Genomic DNA, 17,914 nt, shown 5'->3' with positions numbered 1-17,914 from the left:
ATTCCCCATGATTGGAAAGTTGGGAAGGTGATTCTTCTGCACAAGTCTGAAAATACACATTGCCCTGACAACTTTCGTCCCATTTCTCTCACTAGTATACCCTGTAAAATCATGGAACACGTCATATACTCTCATCTCGTCTTTTTCTTAGAATCGAATTCTTTTTTCACTATAGCCCAGCACAGATTCCGTAAGTCATTTTCATGCGAAACCCAACTCATATGTTTCACGCATGAACTTCATTGCATCCTCGATCACGGATCTCAGGCAGACTGTATATATTTGGATTTTTCGAAAGCCTTTGACAAAGTCTCGCATGAACTTCATTGCAACCTCGATCACGGATCTCAGGCAGACTGTATATATTTAGATTTTTCGAAAGCCTTTGACAAAGTCTCGCATAAACTTCTATTTCTTAAACTACGTAATCTTAACATTAACCCTAATATACTTGCATGGTTGATCTGTTTTCTTTCAAAACGCTCACAATTCGTAACAGCAAACAACTTTGATTCACATCCTTTACCTGTCCCTTCTGGTGTACCTCAGGGGTCTGTTCTCGGGCCCCTTCTGTTTCTAATCGATATAAATGACTTACCGACTAATATTTCTTCTTCAATTATTCTTTTTGCAGATGATTGTGTTATTTATCGCAAAATTAACGACAATAACGATGTCTCTTGCCTTTAATCCGACATGAACAAGGTCATGGACTGGTGCAACACTTGGAACATGAAACTAAACATTAATAAGTGTAAGCACATGCACATTTCTCGAAATTCTAGCCCAGCTTCCACTTACCACATTAACAATGTCTTTCTTGAAACTGTCCTCTTTTATAAGTACCTAGGCGTTCACATTTTTTTTTAACCTGTCTTGGAAAACTCATTCATTATATCATAAATAATTCATTATATCATAAATAACACCGACCGCATGCTTGGGTATATTGGCAGGAACTTCTCTCATTCATCCAGTTCAATAAAACTATTACTTTATAAAACACTTGTTCGCTCAAAATTAGAGTATTCTGCATCTGTCTGGAGCCCTGGCTTTGAATCACTCATTTCCGATTTAGAAGCTGTGCAGAACCGTGCCTGCCGTTTTATACTCTCCAACTATCACCGAACAAGCAGCGTAACCGCCATGAAATTAAGTTTGTTTCTCCCTCCTCTTTCTCATCGCAGGTCAGTAGCTTCATTATGTCTTTTTCACAAAATGTATTACAACAGCTATCTGAAACAGAACTTATTAACAAGGCCATCATACATATCAGCTCAATTTGATCACCACAATAAAGTTGGAGTTCCTTCATGTCACACCAAATTTTTTCATGACTCATTCATACCCAGAACTTGTGTCAGTTGGAATGATCTTCCCCATGATATCGCTTATATAACTGATAAAAATATGTTTCGTAAAAATATTAACCTTCTCTAAATGTTTGTGTGTATATATATATATATATATATATATATATATATATATATATATATATATATATATATATATATATATTGTTGCGGGTTCGCGGCTATGCAGCTATGCGGGCGGTGCGAAGAAGAAGACGACGACGTTTTTGGGCTGTTCGAAATACACAACGGCTGCCATCTTGACTGCTGGAGTACTTTTCTACTCTAAAGTAGTAAATACATTCGCAACATTTTGGTGGTGGCGCTGGGTACGACGCAAGACGGAACTTCGAAGCGGACGTGTTCTCGACTGCCCGACCATGGCAACAGAAACCAATTCTGCCGCTCCTGTTTCAGCCGCGACTCCGGCGCAGCCTGTACAGCCGGTCGTATTGACGCAACCGCGCGACCCTGGCAACTTCTGCGGCACCGACCATGTTGACGTTGACGACTGGATTCCGAAGTTCGAGCGGTTTGCAGCAGTGTACCGGTGGGACCCTACGATGATGCTCGCCAACGTTGGCTTCTATCTCTGCGGAACAGCTGGCGCGTGGTTCGAGGCTCATGAAGCGGACATAACCAGCTGGGATACTTGCAAACAGAAGCTTCGTGACCTGTTTGGTAAGGCCGTCGGACGCCAGCGGGCCGCTTCTAAAGAACTCTCTGGTCGGGCACAAACTACGACCGAATCATATGTCACCTACATCCTTGACGTTCTCGCCCTTTGCCATCGTGCCGACCCCAACATGTCCGAGGAAGACAAAGTAAGCCATTTACTTAAAGGCATTGCAGATGATGCTTTTAACATACTGGTTTCCAAAGACTGTTCCACCATTGATGACATCATCAAAGAGTGCCGCCGATTCGAAGAGCTGAAGAGTCGCCGGGTCGCCAAGAATTTCTTGCGACTTCCGAACACGGCCGCTACGTCATCTTGCGAGGACCTTCAGCCGCCATGCAGTCAACCACATAACAACGAAAGTGTGGTTCGCATCGTTCGTAGAGAAATCGAGGCCGCGTCTCCGTCTTTTCTGACCCGCCCATCTGATGATCGACCAACGATCTCGTTGATCCAACAGGTCGTGAGAGAGGAGCTGGCAAACGTTGGGCTGCAGCCTGTGTGTTCGTTGACGGAACCTCGGGTCAGTACCATAGCGCCTTCTCCTGCACCAGAAAGATTCCGCCGCTATCGTGATCCTGCTCAGTGGAGGACACAGGACGACAAGCCTATATGTTTTCATTGTCATGGTGTAGGACACATCTCCCGCTACTGTCGTTTCCGCACGTATCCACCTCGGTCGTTTCCTGGCTATCGACGTGACGACAACCACCGGCCCCTGCAGTACAGCGCTCGTGACGATGGACCGTACAATGGCACTCCTGCGACACCAGTCCGCCGGTCCAGCCGTTCGCCGTCCCCGCATGACCGTCGCTCCAGGTCACCTCAGCACCGCCGCTATTCGTCGCCCCACCCTAGTGGACGCCCTTCTTCGGAAAACTGAGCAATGCAGCTCCCGGAGGTGACGCTGCATTGGACTCCCGACCTGAAAACCCTCTGCTGACCTTGACTACGGACAAGAACCTGCTTGATGTAGAAGTGGATGGCCTTCCTGTTACTGCCCTTATTGACACCGGCGCACATATTTCAATTCTGAGCTCTGACCTCCGTGCACGATTAAACAAGGTCCTTACGCCGCCAGAGTCCCTATTTGTACGTGTCGCTAGTGGAGCGACCCCGGCTGTGCTCGGAATGTGCACCGCGCGTGTGAGATTCGCCGACCGCCAGACGTCCGTTCTATTCCATGTTCTCGCTCACTGTCCACATGACGTCATCCTTGGACTCGATTTTTTGTCCGACCACTCCGCTGTAATTGACTGCTCAGCCGGCGTCGTGCAACTTGACTTGCCTGCGGCCACCGAAGAGTCGAAGATGGTACAGAACAAGCTTTCGTGCGCTGAGTTTGTTCGCCTCCCACCCCAAGCCCTAACTTGTGTCACAGTTGAACCATATCCCAGTGTTCCGGATGGGGATTACGTGGTCTTTCCCTCTCCCGGTGTTTTATTGGCCCGCAACGTTTCCTCCCCGTACACCATATTAACTGTCACAGCGAACAAGACGTGCCTTCCTCTTCTGAACTTCGGACTCAGCCCTCAAATCCTACCACAAGGCATTGTTCTCGCCACTCTTTCACCGTCACACGAGTGCCAGATCTCATCAGTGTCACGTGAACTGGCCACAGTCGCCTCGCCGAACCCGCATAGCACCGACGCAGCCAAATCTACACGGCTCAACAATGTAACTAAGATGATTGCCTCAGACCTCTTGCCGTCTCAGGTCAAAGACCTCACTGATCTTCTCACGAGCTATTCGGACATATTTGACTTTGACGGTAGGCCCATAAGTCAAACATCGCAAGTCAAACATCGCATTAATACCGGTGATGCAGCTCCAATTCACAGGCGTCCCTATCGAGTGTCACCATCAGAACGCCAAGTTATCCAACAGGAGGTGAATAAGATGCTCACAAAAGGCATCATAGAGCCCTCATCGAGTCCGTGGGCGTCCCCTGTAGTCTTAGTTAAAAAGAAGGACAATACCTGGCGTTTCTGCGTGGACTATCGGCATTTAAACAAGGTCACCAAAAGGGATGTCTACCCGCTTCCTCGTATTGATGATGCCCTGGACTGCCTTCATGGCGCAACCTATTTTTCTTCGATAGACTTACGCTCCGGTTACTGGCAGATCGCCGTGGACGACCTCGACCGGGAGAAGACCGCCTTTGTAACGCCTGACGGTCTCTACCAATTCAAGGTAATGCCGTTTGGCTTGTGCAATGCGCCGGCAACGTTCGAGCGGATGATGGACACGCTTTTGCGCAGCTTTAAATGGTCTATCTGCCTGTGTTATCTGGACGACGTGATTGTGTTTGCCCCAACCTTTAAGTCTCACCTCGAGCGCCTTTCCTCAATTCTTTCAGTATTTCGAGAGGCTGGGCTCCAACTTAATTCCTCGAAATGCCATTTTGGGCATCGCCAAGTTACTATTCTAGGGCATCTCGTTGACTCCTCCGGCATCCGCCCCGATCCCGACAAAGTCCGAGCTGTCCTGGATTTTCCTGTACCGACTTGTGCCAAGGACGTTCGAAGTTTTGTGGGCCTATGCTCATATTTCCGACGATTTGTCAGAAACTTCGCAGAGGTCGCACGCCCCCTCACTGATCTTTTGAAGAAAGATGTACCATTTGAGTGGGGTCCTGATCAAGGCACGGCCTTTTCCCAGCTCATAACACTTCTGACCACGCCACCGATTCTCGCCCACTTCGACCCGTCTGCTCCAACCGAGGTCCGCACTGATGCTAGTGGCTACGGTATTGGCGCGGTTTTAGCCCAGCGTCAATCCGGTCACGATCGAGTTCTTGCGTATGCCAGCCGGCTCCTTTCTCCTGCCGAACGCAATTACTCTATTACGGAACGCGAGTGCCTGGCGCTTGTATGGGCAGTTGGTAAATTCCGCCCCTATTTATATGGCCGGCCTTTCACAGTTACCACTGACCATCACGCTCTATGCTGGCTTTCAGCCCTCAAAGATCCAACGGGGCGCCTTGCTCGTTGGGCTCTGCGCCTCCAGGAATTCACATACACAGTGGTTTACAAGTCTGGCCGTTTACACCAAGACGCCGACTGCCTCTCTCGGTACCCCGTTGACGCTCCAGATCTAGTAACCGACGACGCCTCCATCTGTATTTCCTCGCTCTCTGCTTTCGGCAACATGGGATGTGAGCAACGGCGTGACGCGTCCCTACGCGAGCTAATCGACCGCCTGAACACAGGCTGTACAGACAGTTCGCTTCGCATGTTCGTTGTCATAGACGGCATTTTATACCGCCGCAACATGCACCATGTGGGAAACGAACTACTACTCGTAATACCCACTCATTTGCACTCGACCGTACTTCAGCAACTACATGATGTACCAACGGCTGGCCACCTTGGTGTTGCCAGAACGTACGACCGTGTCCGCCGACGCTTTTTCTGGCCCGGCCTCTACCGTTCTGTACAACGTTATGTTAGGTCTTGTGAGTCGTGCCAACGCCGCAAAAGGCCAGCGGTACACCCCGCCGGGCTCCTTCAACCGATCGACGTACCTGCCGAGCCTTTCTATCGTGTCGGCCTCGACCTGCTGGGCCCTTTCCCTCTTTCTACCGACGGTAACAGGTGGGTCGCCGTCGCCATAGATTACTCGACCCGTTTCGCAATTACGAGACCTCTTCCAAGCAGCTGCGCTACAGATGTCGCCGACTTTTTGATTCAAGACGTCATCTTACATCATGGTGCTCCTCGTCAACTGGTCACCGATCGCGGTCGCTACTTTTTATCTAAGGTAATTGACGATCTACTTCGTTCTTGTGCAACCAAGCACAAGCTTACGACGGCCTACCATCCTCAAACAAACGGCCTCACAGAACGTCTGAATCGCACACTCACTGACATGCTCGCCATGTACGTGTCGACGGATCATCGTGACTGGGACATTGCGCTACCCTTTGTCACTTTCGCTTACAATAGCTCACGCCACGACACTGCTGGATATTCTCCCTTTTACCTTTTGTATGGAAGAGACCCGACATTGCCGTTCGACACGCTTGTACCCAACCCTACCGACCTGTCCACAGCATATGCTCGCCGCGCTATTAGCACCGCGGAGAAAGCCCGTCAGATTGCCCACCAGCGCCTTTCGGACTCGCAGCTCCGTCAGAAACGTAGCTATGACAGCCACCATCGGGACGTCCACTTTAGTCCAGGTGACCTCGTTCTTCTGTGGACTCCGTCGCGACATGTTGGTCTGGCTGAAAAGCTTCTACCCAAGTATTCCGGACCTTATCGTGTGCTACGGCAGGTAACTGATGTTACCTATGAAATAGCACCTCTAAACCCTTCGATACCTTCCACATCTTCCGACATCGTCCACGTCGCTCGCCTCAAGCCGTACATCTCGTCCAACACCTGCTAACAAGCGCCGGGTCGGCGCTTTTCGCCGCCGGAGGTCGATGTTGCGGGTTCGCGGCTATGCAGCTATGCGGGCGGTGCGAAGAAGAAGACGACGACGTTTTTGGGCTGTTCGAAATACACAACGGCTGCCATCTTGACTGCTGGAGTACTTTTCTACTCTAAAGTAGTAAATACATTCGCAACAATATATATATATATATATATATATATATATATGTATTTGTATATATGTAGTACATATGTGTGTATATATAAGATTATTATTATTAGTATACGTTTTTCCTTATCAAATTGTTGTAATTTATGGCTACTTTATTTCACTTACTTATCTGCTGTGAGTTTTTTCCTTGCTGTTTTACATTGCTTCCGTTATGTATATCTCCACTCCCCTCTGTAATGCCCTCGGGCCCTGAGGATAAAATAAATAAATAAATAAATAAATAAATAAATAAATAAATAAATAAATAAATAAATAAATAAATAAATATGGCGGTTCCCTGACTTGTGTACGACCATCATGTCGTACTCTTGCAGCCTGAGACTCCAGCGCGCTAATTGCCCGGTAGGATCTTTAAGACTCGTCAACCAACACAGTAAATGATGGTGCTAAAACTTGGACCTAAGTTCTGTTTAGATTCTTCAATGGGTATTCTGGAATGTTTGGCCATGACGGAAAATGCAGCGAGGTATAGCAGATACGGACAGGGATCATTTTGTTTCCGAGGGTGTTGATGCCGTTATCAGGGCGGGTACGCTAGAGACAGGAAGAGCCTCTTTGCGACAGTTACCTGCCACGTTGGCAAAAAACTATGCACATCTCCTTGAATCAGACAAGGAAGGCCCCTTTGTGGCTCTTGACAGTCATGTTTGCGGAAAAGGCATTAACAGCTATTTGCAAGAACTTCGGAGAAGTACATGATAATTCAACCAAGGCAAAATCACACATTCTTGAAATGTGCATTCGGTGGAATTGGGCAAGTCTAACTGCCTCCGTCAGGAAAGAAACCCGATCCACATTGAACTGTTTTTTGCCGCGAAGACTCAGAAGCCAGGGATGCCGTTTCCTTCTATTGCTTTGTAGCGATGTACTGGGACAAAAGGCTGTCTCCACGTACCTTCAAAAACACCTTGAATCTTTGAAAATCCCTGAGTCATTTTTCATACGAAGCTCAGCTGCAAAAACTGATTACTTTTCAAATTCCGATTGCATTAATTGCTACGGGATAAGCATCGATATAGAAGACTTGTTTTACTCTCTCCCGCATGACCTTTTGATGGCCCAGATTGGAGACTGCATTGTAAAGCAGAACGACAACATTGTTTTTAGCAGCAACTGTGGTATTACAATGGAAAGCTTTCTGGAGCTGCTCAACTTTTACTTGAACCACACCTTCGTTGACTTCAAGGATAAGCTGTATATTCAAAAATCTGGAGTTTGTATTGGATCAAAATTTGCATCCGTACTGGGCGACGTTTTTTTTTTCAGCAGAATGGATCGTGATTTGCAGCCAGATCTGCAGGGAGTTGATAATACAGTATTTCGCTTCATGGATGATTTCTTGGTATTGGGCAGCAATATGCCATGAGATACGTTTGTTCAGAATATTCTGGGAGCCTTTGAGGCATAAAGAGGAGGGCTGGAATGCACTTGCGATGTCCCTGCTCATAGCACCTTGCAGTTTTTGCACATTATATTGTATTTTTCAGCCGACCATACATGCTTTAAGTATGCTCCCCGATCAAATAAGCTTCTTCTGAGCTACCACTCCTTTCACTCCAAGGTAATAAAAATGAAGTGGCCACATCTTGTCTAAAATCTGCAGTTACCAAGACGTGTTATCATTTGGCACAGGAGAACTTCAGGGAGCAGTTTATTAGGCTAAAACGCGCCGGCTTTCCCAAGTCCGTTTTTGAGAAAATTTGCAGGTGCCTTATTAAGCATATTAAAGGCAGCCAAGATCACCAGAAGGAACGTCAACGGGGCGGAGTAGCGGTGATACCGTACAAACATGCGCTGTAACACCAAATTAAAAAGACTGCCCATAGGTATGGGCTAAATGTTGTTTTCACGACCAAGACTAAACTAGCTAAGCTGTACCCCGTGCTTAGAAAAAAGCTCGATGCTGTTGGACGAGGAGGCGCACAAACTTGCGAGATTAAGCATAAGGTTTGTCTTGTTCCATGTGTGTTTAACCTTGTTTACTGTATTCTTCTGACATGTGGATGAGTGTATGTGGGGCAGACTGGTCATTGCATCAGTCAGTGGGCTTGGCAGCACCGGAGAGACATGACGATGATGATCTGTGGTGCTTTGTAGTGAGAGGGCCAATTGATGGCCAAAGAGCGCCATTTCTATAACTAGAGATGTGGACAATGATATAGTGTGTGGTTGTATAGGGGCCTTAAAATTCCTCGCCCTAACGCGGGTAAAAACATAAGTATTGAAGTCATGACAGTAGCATGATATGTATAATAAAAATTGGTGACAAAAGGTTTTGATAATAAAAGCATGCAGAAAAATATTTGGCACTAGCACAAGCGCCTGATCAGCACCCTCGAGTCCAAGGGCCGCGAGGCAAGTGCTTTTCAATGTAACCACCGCAGCAGCAACCTCTCTTGAGAGGTCGCGATACGCAATGCCTGGGTATATTACATTGTAGAAGCGGACATCTCTTAAAAACGCTAGCGACGATTTATGAGTGAAAAGTGTTTCCCTACCGACGAAAATTGCAGGGTGTAATGGTATATGTTGTCCGTAGGGTAATGGAAAGTGTTGTCTTCTTAGAGTGTCTAATTCTTCACACTGGATTAAAATGTGAGAAACTGTGAGTGCTTCATTACATCTGTCCCAAAAGGGTGGATGACCACCACACAAAAGATACGAGTGTGTCATGTATGTGTGTCCTATCCTGAGCCTCGTTAGTGTTACCTTTGTACGACGTGATTTTGATACTGGAGGCCAATGACGAAGGTGTGGCTTAATTACGTGTAGTTTGTTTTGTGTGTGTCTATCCCACTCGCTCTGCCAGTAGTTTCTGAGCTTTCGTATGAGAGACGGTTTAAGATCAAGGGCCGAGATTGATATGGGTTTAGTGGCAGTGCTTTCGTGGATGAATGCAGCAAGCTGATTCGCCATCACGTTGCCTTGAATCTCACAGTGCCCTGGCACCCAGCACACTACATGTTGTTTGAGTGTGTAGAGTGCGCATAAAATAGAGTAAAGTGAGATGAGGACAGAGTTTTTTTTGTTTTTAAAAGTTTGCAAAGCTCTTACAACTCTGAAGAAGTCCGTGTATATTACTGCTTTTTGTAGTAGTAATTGTTTGATGTGTTTAGCAGCCACAAGTATCGCGTAAGCTTCCGCTGTGATGATACTTGTGTCTGGATGTAGAGGGCCAGCATCCGAAATGGATGGGCCGACGGCAGCATAGGACACAGAGGAGTTAGAGGTTTCTGTAAAGAACTCGGGACCTGTGTATTTGTGTTGAATTTCCAGGAAGTATGTTCTGATATGGTCAATGGGTGCGTGTTTTGTGACTTCTAGGAAAGACACATCGCAGTCTATAGTCTGCCACTGCCACGGTGGCGGGTATGCTACAGGAGCCATTAAACTGTGTTCAAGTGACACACCAATTTCCTCAGCTAGACCCTTCAGGCTAACTGAGTAGGGCTGCCTCATCAAAGGACTGTTTTCAAACAGAATGGAGCTTGACAAATCATTAGTAGTGGAGTATGAGGGAAGCTCCTTGCCTGCTTTCACCTTAAGGAAATATACAAAGAACATGTAAGTTCTCTGCAGATGAAGCGACCCCTCATTTGACTCAATGTAAAGGCTTTCTACAGAGCTGGTGCGAAAGGCACCCGTAGACAAGCGGATGCCTAAATGGTGCACGGGGTCCAGCAGCTTGAAAGCACTTTGAGTCGCAGACTGATAAACAACGGCCCCATAATCTAAGCGGGTGTGAATGAGGCTTCTATACAAATTCATGAGACATTGTTTGTCACTACCCCACAAGTACGTGACAACACCTTTAGAACAATCATGGCTTTTACACATTTTGTTTTTACATACTTTATGTGCGGTATGAAGGTTAGCTTGTGGTCCAAGTTTAGGCCTAAGAATTTGTGCACGGTATTAACGGACAGACGTTGACCATTCAATTGAATGTCAGGTTCTGAGTGCATGCCTCTCTTTCAGGAGAACAAGACACATGTGTTTTTTTGTGGATTCAGTCGGAATCCATTTTCCTCTGCCTATTTGGAGACCTTGTTTAAACCCAGCTGAACCTGCCGCTCACATATTGCCAAGTTGCATGACTTGAAGCCAAGCTGGACGTCGTCGACATATGTACAATAGAACATATTGCGGGGGATGGACAGGTGCAAGGAATTCATTTTGATAATAAAAAGTGTACAACTAAGTACACCACCTTGCGGTACTCCCGTTTCTTGAACAAATGTTTGGGACAGAACACTTCCCACACGGACACGGAATGTCCGATTGCACAGGTAACCCTCGATTATGGAAAGCATTCTACCGCGTACACCCAGGTGAGACAAGTCTCTTGATATACCAAAATGCCATGTTCAGTCGTAAGCCTTCTCGGTATCTAGAAACACAAAGAGGAAGTATTTTTTGTGGACGAAAGTGTCTCGTATCTCTCCTCGATACACACCAGATGGTCGGTGGTAGATCTACTCTCTCGAAACCCACACTAGAATTCGTCGAGCAAATTGTGTGTTTCAAGCAAATGTAAAAGTCAGCAGTTTATCATCTTTTCAAAAAGTTTGCAAAGGCAGCTTGTAAGGGCAATGGGCCTATAACTCGAAACTGAGGACGGGTCCTTGCCCTCTTTCAAAATGGGAATAATTATAGCCTCTTTCCAGGAAATAGGGATAGAGCCAGAAAACCATATAGCATAGTACAAGCAAAGTAGGGTTTCTTGCGTTTCGATTGGTAGGTTTTTCAACATTTCCTACACGGCACGATCAGAACCTGGGGCGGAGTGACTGCAGGAGTTTAGTGATGTTTGGAGCTCAGCTAAGCCGAAAGCTTGGTTGTAAGCTTCGTGTTTTGTAAATTTGTGTTCTAGTTTCTGCTTTTCAATTCTTGTTTTGTATCTTTGGAAGACTTCACTATAGTGTGACGAGCTGGACACTTTTTCAAAGTGTGCGTCGAGAAAGTTTGCCTGATCTTCCAAGCTGTCACCATGAGTGTTTACGAGTGGGAGTGTACTTGTCTTCCTGCTATTTTACCAACCATGTTCCAGACTTTAGCCTCCTGCGTATATGAATTGATCCCTGACAAAAACTTCTGCCAGCTTTCTCTTCTGGCCTGCCGACGCGTTCTCCTGCCTTGAGACTTAATTTTCTTAAACCTGTCAAGATTGTCGGCTGTCGGTGAGTTCCGAAGCAACCTCCACGCCCTGTTCTGCTCCTTTCGCCCATGCCGACACTCATTGTTCAACCATGGGACGCGTCGCTTCCCAGGCATACCAGATGTTTGCGGTATGCACTTGGCTGCTGCGTCAGTAAGAAAAGCTGTGAAGTACCGCACAGCTTCATCTATGTTTAACCTACGTATGTCAGTCTAACTTAAACAAATAGTGTTGTGAAACTGTTCCCAGTAAACTTTGTCTATCTGCCATCTGGGAACATGTGGAGGACCTTTTTCTAGTGTACTTACAATGATTGGAAAGTGGTCACTTCCGAAAGGATTGTTAATCACTTTTCATTGAAGCAGAAGTACAAGCGATGGGGACACAATGCTGAGATCTATGCATGAGTAGGTTTTGTCGGCGAGGCTAAAGTATGTTGGCTCTTGCCTATTCAACAGACACGCACCAGAAGAAAAGAAGAACTGTTCGATTAGGCGACCTCGTGCATCGCAGTGAGAGTCGCCCATAGACTATTATGTGCATTCAAGTCCCCAAGGACCACATAACATTCCAGTAGTTCATGCATCAGTGACTGGAATTTGTGTTTTTCGAGACGGTACTGTGGAGGTATGTAAAGAAAGCAGATGATGACAAGTTTGTTCAAAAGAACTGCTCGAACAGCCACTGCCTCATCGGATGCTTGTAGTGGTAGATGTGTACATGCTACGCCCTGATCAACTATAATGGCCACACCACTACATGACGCTACAGCGTCATTGCGGCCCTTTCTGAATTTTACATAACGACGTAGAAAATTCGTGTTCCTGAAATTTAAGTGTGCCTCTTGTACACACGGCACTTTTGGGGAATGTTTGTGTAAGAGTTCCTGGTTATTGTCGAGGTTTCTAAGCAGTCCTCTGACGTTCTATTGTATTATTTGTGTATTCTTTATGAGTATAAATGAGGGCTGTGTGTACTAAAGAAGTATTGCCTTGAGTCAGGAGCTCTTGTCAGGCCTCGTAATGATGGTTTTTGACTTTCTAGCATGCTCCAGAGAGCCGCGCCTGTCCTTCGGCGCCGTAGACACCGTTGGACTTGCTGTTGTGTCCATCACCTCGGACGAGGTGCTGGATGCCTGCTCGCGGTTCACGCATGCGGGCACGGAAGTTTTAGGGCTATCTGTCTAGACAGAAGGCCCTGGGGTTCCAGGTCCGGGGTGCTGCAAGCCTTTTGGTGGCGGAAGAGCCTGTGCTACTTCCGCTGAGGGGGTAAATGACACTGCCGCCAGTCCTCTTTGTGTGGTACGTGCGGGCGCCGCAGACTTTGGTGGCACTGCCCCTTTTTGTGCCACCTTTGCGAACAAAAGACTCTGCATTAGTAGACGCTTGCATGCCTCCCTAAACGGGATGTTTTCATTTACTTTCAGTGTAAGTACTTCTTTTTCACGTTTCCATGTAGGGCATGTATGGGAGTAAGCAAAGTGTCCATCATCGCAGTTCGCGCAGTGGGTAGTGGCTTCTTCACATTTGTCTGTAGCGTGTTTGTGCGAACTACACTTTGCACAGATTTGACGGCCGTGGCAGCTCTGAGAACCGTGGCCAAATCGCTGGCACTTAAAACAATGTCGGGGGTTGGGGATGTAGGGTCCGACCTTTAACTTCAAGTAGCCTGTTTCAATATATTCTGGAAGTTTGCTTGTGCAAAATGTAAGAATGAGGTGCTTTGTCGGGGTTTCTTTGTTGTCACGCCTAATCTTAATTCTCTGTACATGTGTTACATGATGTTCGTTCCTGCCCTCAAGGAGCTCACTCTCTATCAGGTTAATTAGATCTTGATCAGACACTACGCCTCAGGGAACCGTTCAGGGCATGATGTGGTGTGATAGATACATGTGTGGTTCCAAAAGAGGTGAGTTTTGTCAGGCTTTCATACTGGGTCTTGGTTTGGACTTCGAGAGAAGGTTCCCACTAGCCATACCTGTAGCTAGATACCGTGGACCAAGGGTACTGGTGAGGCATTTGGAAACGACAAACGGAGAGATGGTTCTTGCGTTCTTTTTTTTTTTTGTGTTTCACAGTGGATCACATGGAAGCGCAGGAAAATTTTTTTTTCGGCTTCATGAATACATTCATTGTTGCTTCGGTGCACCCCCTTTTAAAAGAAGGGCGATCAGACAGTTAAGAAAATTAAAAGGAGGCCATAAAGTATATATGAATTCGGCAGCCATGCCAGCCGCCCACCATCGAGCCCAACATGGGGACGTGGCAGCACAATTATAAAGGCATGCCAGAGCCAGCTGTACAATGCCACTATAACCCAATAATATGTGACCAAGAGAGGGCACATACACAAGGTTAACCCTTGCCGCCTGGAAGATGGAAGTAAACAGAAGTGAAGAGATGACAGGAAAGATTGGAAGAGAGAAAAGACGAAGATCAGGAGGGGGAGAGAGAGACAGGAAAAGGCGACTGCCGATTTCCCCTGGGTTGGGTCAGCCCTGGGGTGCCGTCTATGTGAAGCCGGGGCCACAGGGGTGCACGCCTAGGCGTGGGAGAGAGTTCAACCCCCCCCGTTAGCTCAGGTCCACGGTGTCGCTACGCACCAAACGCCTACCTGCGCAGATGCCCCTGCGGAGGACAACGGAGAGACAACAATGCTAAATCTCGTCTTGCTGTTTGCACAGGTGCTGCTGCTTTTTCGTTCAGCTACACAACAGGCCAATCACAGCTTTACTTCGCCGGAACATGCTGCTTGGTATTTGAACGTGCGCGAATTTCATTAAATCTGCGGATTTACGAAACGGGCAATAGTCACCGAAAGTGCATGGACAGCAAAAGCCCTAGGATCATCGACATCAACCCAGGGGGTAGTTTCTTCTAGCCAGGATGCTATCTGTGCTGTCAGTGGGCTTGGCAGCACCAGGGAGACAACAATGCTAAATCCTGTCCCGCTGTTTGCACAGGTTGGTGTGAAACGTTACTTTGACTCTATTCGAGATGACTGTTGTCTTGTAGTGCTGCCGAGCCCACAGGCCATCAGTGTGCTTGTTGCCGAGTGTTCGGAGATCATATTGTTGTTACTAGCGTGTAGTGGAGACGTGGAAACAAACCCTGGCCCTGAAACGCAGGAGCTGCTCTTGCAACTGATAGAGGGGCAAAGGGATATCAAAGCAGAAATGAGAAATGAAACAAAAAATTGTTAGTGCTGAAATGGCTTTGTCCCAGATACCTGCACTGGTAAAAAGGATAGAGATGACTGAAACAGAATTATTAACTCTGCGATCCACTGTGGCGAAACTGATAAAAAAGGTTGACCAAATAGAGAATCACAGTACAAGTAACATTACTGTAATCATAGGCATTCCAGATACGCATAATGAGACAGAGCAAACTTTGAAGCATGAGGTTGTGGTGGGAATGCTGCAGGGAAAACTGAATCTATCAGTTACAAGTGTTGAACGTATACATCGAATTGGAAAACCTTCTTCAAACGTACCAAGACCCATCATTCTGCACCTGTGAAGCCTCACAGAAAGAAAGGACATACTATGCAATCGAAATAAGCTCAAGGGCACGAATATTTTCATCAATGAGGACTTTTTGCGTGATGTAAGAATGAAAAGACAATGCCTGTGGAACAGCGCATTAGAAAACAGAAAAAGAAAAGAGGAGGTTGCACTACTGTATGATAAAATGAAGATAAACGGAGTGATAAACGGAGATGAAGCCACAAATCAACACTATCCGGTGACTGACAGCCCATCTAATACAGGTGCAAGAACCACTGCTTCTTTAAGTGACTGACATGCGCATACAGGCAAGCTTCGGCTACTGAACGTCAATGCCTGTAGCCTTGTTAATAAGGCTTTAGACCTGGAGCATGTTTTATTTAAGCATCACCCAGATATTGTATTTGTAACAAAAATGTGGCTACATGACAACGTCCGAGATTGTGAAATATGCCCTCCAGAATATAACGTGATCAGAAATGACCGCAGTAGCAGTATTGGGGGCATTGCCATCTTTCTGGAATGTAGCCTCAAATATACGGTCCTTTACAAACCGTCCGACATTGAAGCAATATGTTGCAAAATTTTTGGCTACCCCGACTAGATTTTGGGACATTGAAGCAATATGTTGCAAAATTCTTGGCTGCCCCGACTTGATTGTGGGATGCGTATATCTTGCTCCGGGAAGTACTGCTGCAAGTGTTGATGCCCAGAATAAGAAACTGCATGACTTACACGTTCAGAACAAGAACGTTATCATAGCGAGGAATTTTAATGTTCCAGACGTTGAATGGGACGAGGTGGAAACGGATACGTGAGACCATGATGCAGGCGCAGCAATTATAGATATGTGCTTTTCACATGGGCTTACACAAGTAGTACGGGACTTTACTAGGGTCTGCGGTGATAGCAAATCTGTTCTTGACCTTTTTTTTAAGCCATGGCATTGTATCGAGCTAATATAGAGTTGATATTCTGCCCGGGATCTTGGATCACTCAAATGTAAGATTGTCTTTAAATACAGGTTCCCTTTCATGGGTCCCTAGACATGTTTCATACTACAGAAAGTTCAACGAAGCTGATGATACTTCAATAATAGATGAACTGGCCTTTTGTTTTGAGAAGTTTAAAAAATTTAGTCAAGATGAATCTGCACATATCGATAAATTGTGATTAAACTTTAAGAAAACAGTTCACAAATGTATAAGCCGCTATGTTCCTTTCAAAAGTAAATCAAAATGGGCGCACAGCCCATGGATTATGAGAGAGATCATACAACTGAAAAGAAATGTGGCAAGGCGTAGGGCGCTTTATAAGGGTACACGCGATTCCGCTGTTCATGATGGCATGTCAAACTTAAGTAAACAGTTAAAATTAATTATGAAGAAATCTAAGGACAAGTATTATGGTGTCACTATGAATACATTTTTACGTGAATCACCTCAAGAGTTTTGGAGGCACCTGGCTCCAACTAAGAAGGCAGTCACTAAAATATGCCCAGAACAAGAACCTATTGAGGATAAACGTGACATAGAAGACGCCTTCAATGACTTTTTTGCTATGTCTTCATTAATGATGATGGAAAGAAGTCAAAATTTGAGGTACGCCAACAGCTTCCAGTTGCAGAGAAATTGCGGTTAGCATATGAAGCAGTATTAAATTTGCTGCTGAACCTAAATACTAAGAAATCGGCAGGTCCTCATGAGATACCAAATTTGTTTTTAAAGAGGTATGCTGAATGGACTGCAAAGTAGCTCTTCATTATCTTCACGAAGTCACTACGGTCAGGTACACTTCCTGAAGAATAGAAAATGAGTAAAGTTATATCCGCATTTAAATACAGTGACACCACGTCTACTGCAAATTATAGGCCCTTTGCGCTTACATCAGGCTGCTGTAAGGTGTTAGAACATATTGTTTCTGAGTACATTCGGCTGTTTTTGTTACAGAACAAATTGTCACAGAATAACTATCAACATGGGTTTCGCAAGGGTTTGCCAACTGTTACACAATTACTGGAAAGTGTCCACAATTTTAGTAATGTTACTGGTGGCCTTCGATAAGGTTAATCATAGAAAATTAATAATTAAATTAAAGGGTATTTTAGGCAATACAGGTGTAGTCAAATGGGAAAAAAACTTTCTTACTGATCGCCGACAGTTCGTCAGTATTGATGAAAATAAGTCCGGGGTCTGTGATGTAAGATCAGGGGTGCCTCAAGGTTCAGTTCTTCGGCCTGTGTTGTTCCTGGTATACATTATTGACCTGATTAAAGAATCGGCCATAGTTACAGCAAGGTTATTCGCAGATGACTGTGTCATATATACAGAGGTGAAATATATTAGTGACCAGATACTCTTAAATAACTTCTTAGGAAAAGTTCAACAATGGTGCGACATGTGGCAGATGTTTGAACCTCTGTCACATGAACCTCTGTCATTCACATGCACTCTACAAGAAGAACCATTTCATCGTGTAACAAAGTACAAATATCTCGAAATTTCAAAGCATCTTACCTTAGTTGGACACCACACATTAATGAAGTAGTAGGGAAAGCCAACCAGAGATTGGGTTATATTCAACATGCGCTCATACTAACAAGCTCG

The 17,914-nt window shown here is 45.8% G+C and overlaps 1 protein-coding gene across 21 annotated transcripts in view; it reads right to left on the bottom strand.

The window, feature by feature from the left end:
- The window catches only part of mtTFB2 (mitochondrial transcription factor B2), a 124,616-nt gene that overhangs the window by 93,580 nt on the left and 13,122 nt on the right, over positions 1-17,914 (bottom strand). For 9 of the 21 annotated variants that reach the window (XM_075882551.1, XM_075882554.1, XM_075882567.1 and 6 more), the window contains one exon: positions 17,456-17,573. The exons of the other annotated variants lie outside the window; for them this stretch is intronic. The gene's annotated coding sequence lies outside the window, so the exon portion shown is untranslated. The remainder of the gene's footprint in view (positions 1-17,455; positions 17,574-17,914) is intronic. 21 annotated transcript variants of the gene reach the window in all.

Source organism: Rhipicephalus microplus, unplaced genomic scaffold (assembly GCF_043290135.1).
Source record: "Rhipicephalus microplus isolate Deutch F79 unplaced genomic scaffold, USDA_Rmic scaffold_12, whole genome shotgun sequence".
Classification (NCBI taxonomy): domain Eukaryota; kingdom Metazoa; phylum Arthropoda; class Arachnida; order Ixodida; family Ixodidae; genus Rhipicephalus; species Rhipicephalus microplus.
The sequence above is the reverse complement of the archived record's forward strand: the minus strand, read 5'-3'. Positions and strand labels throughout refer to the sequence as shown.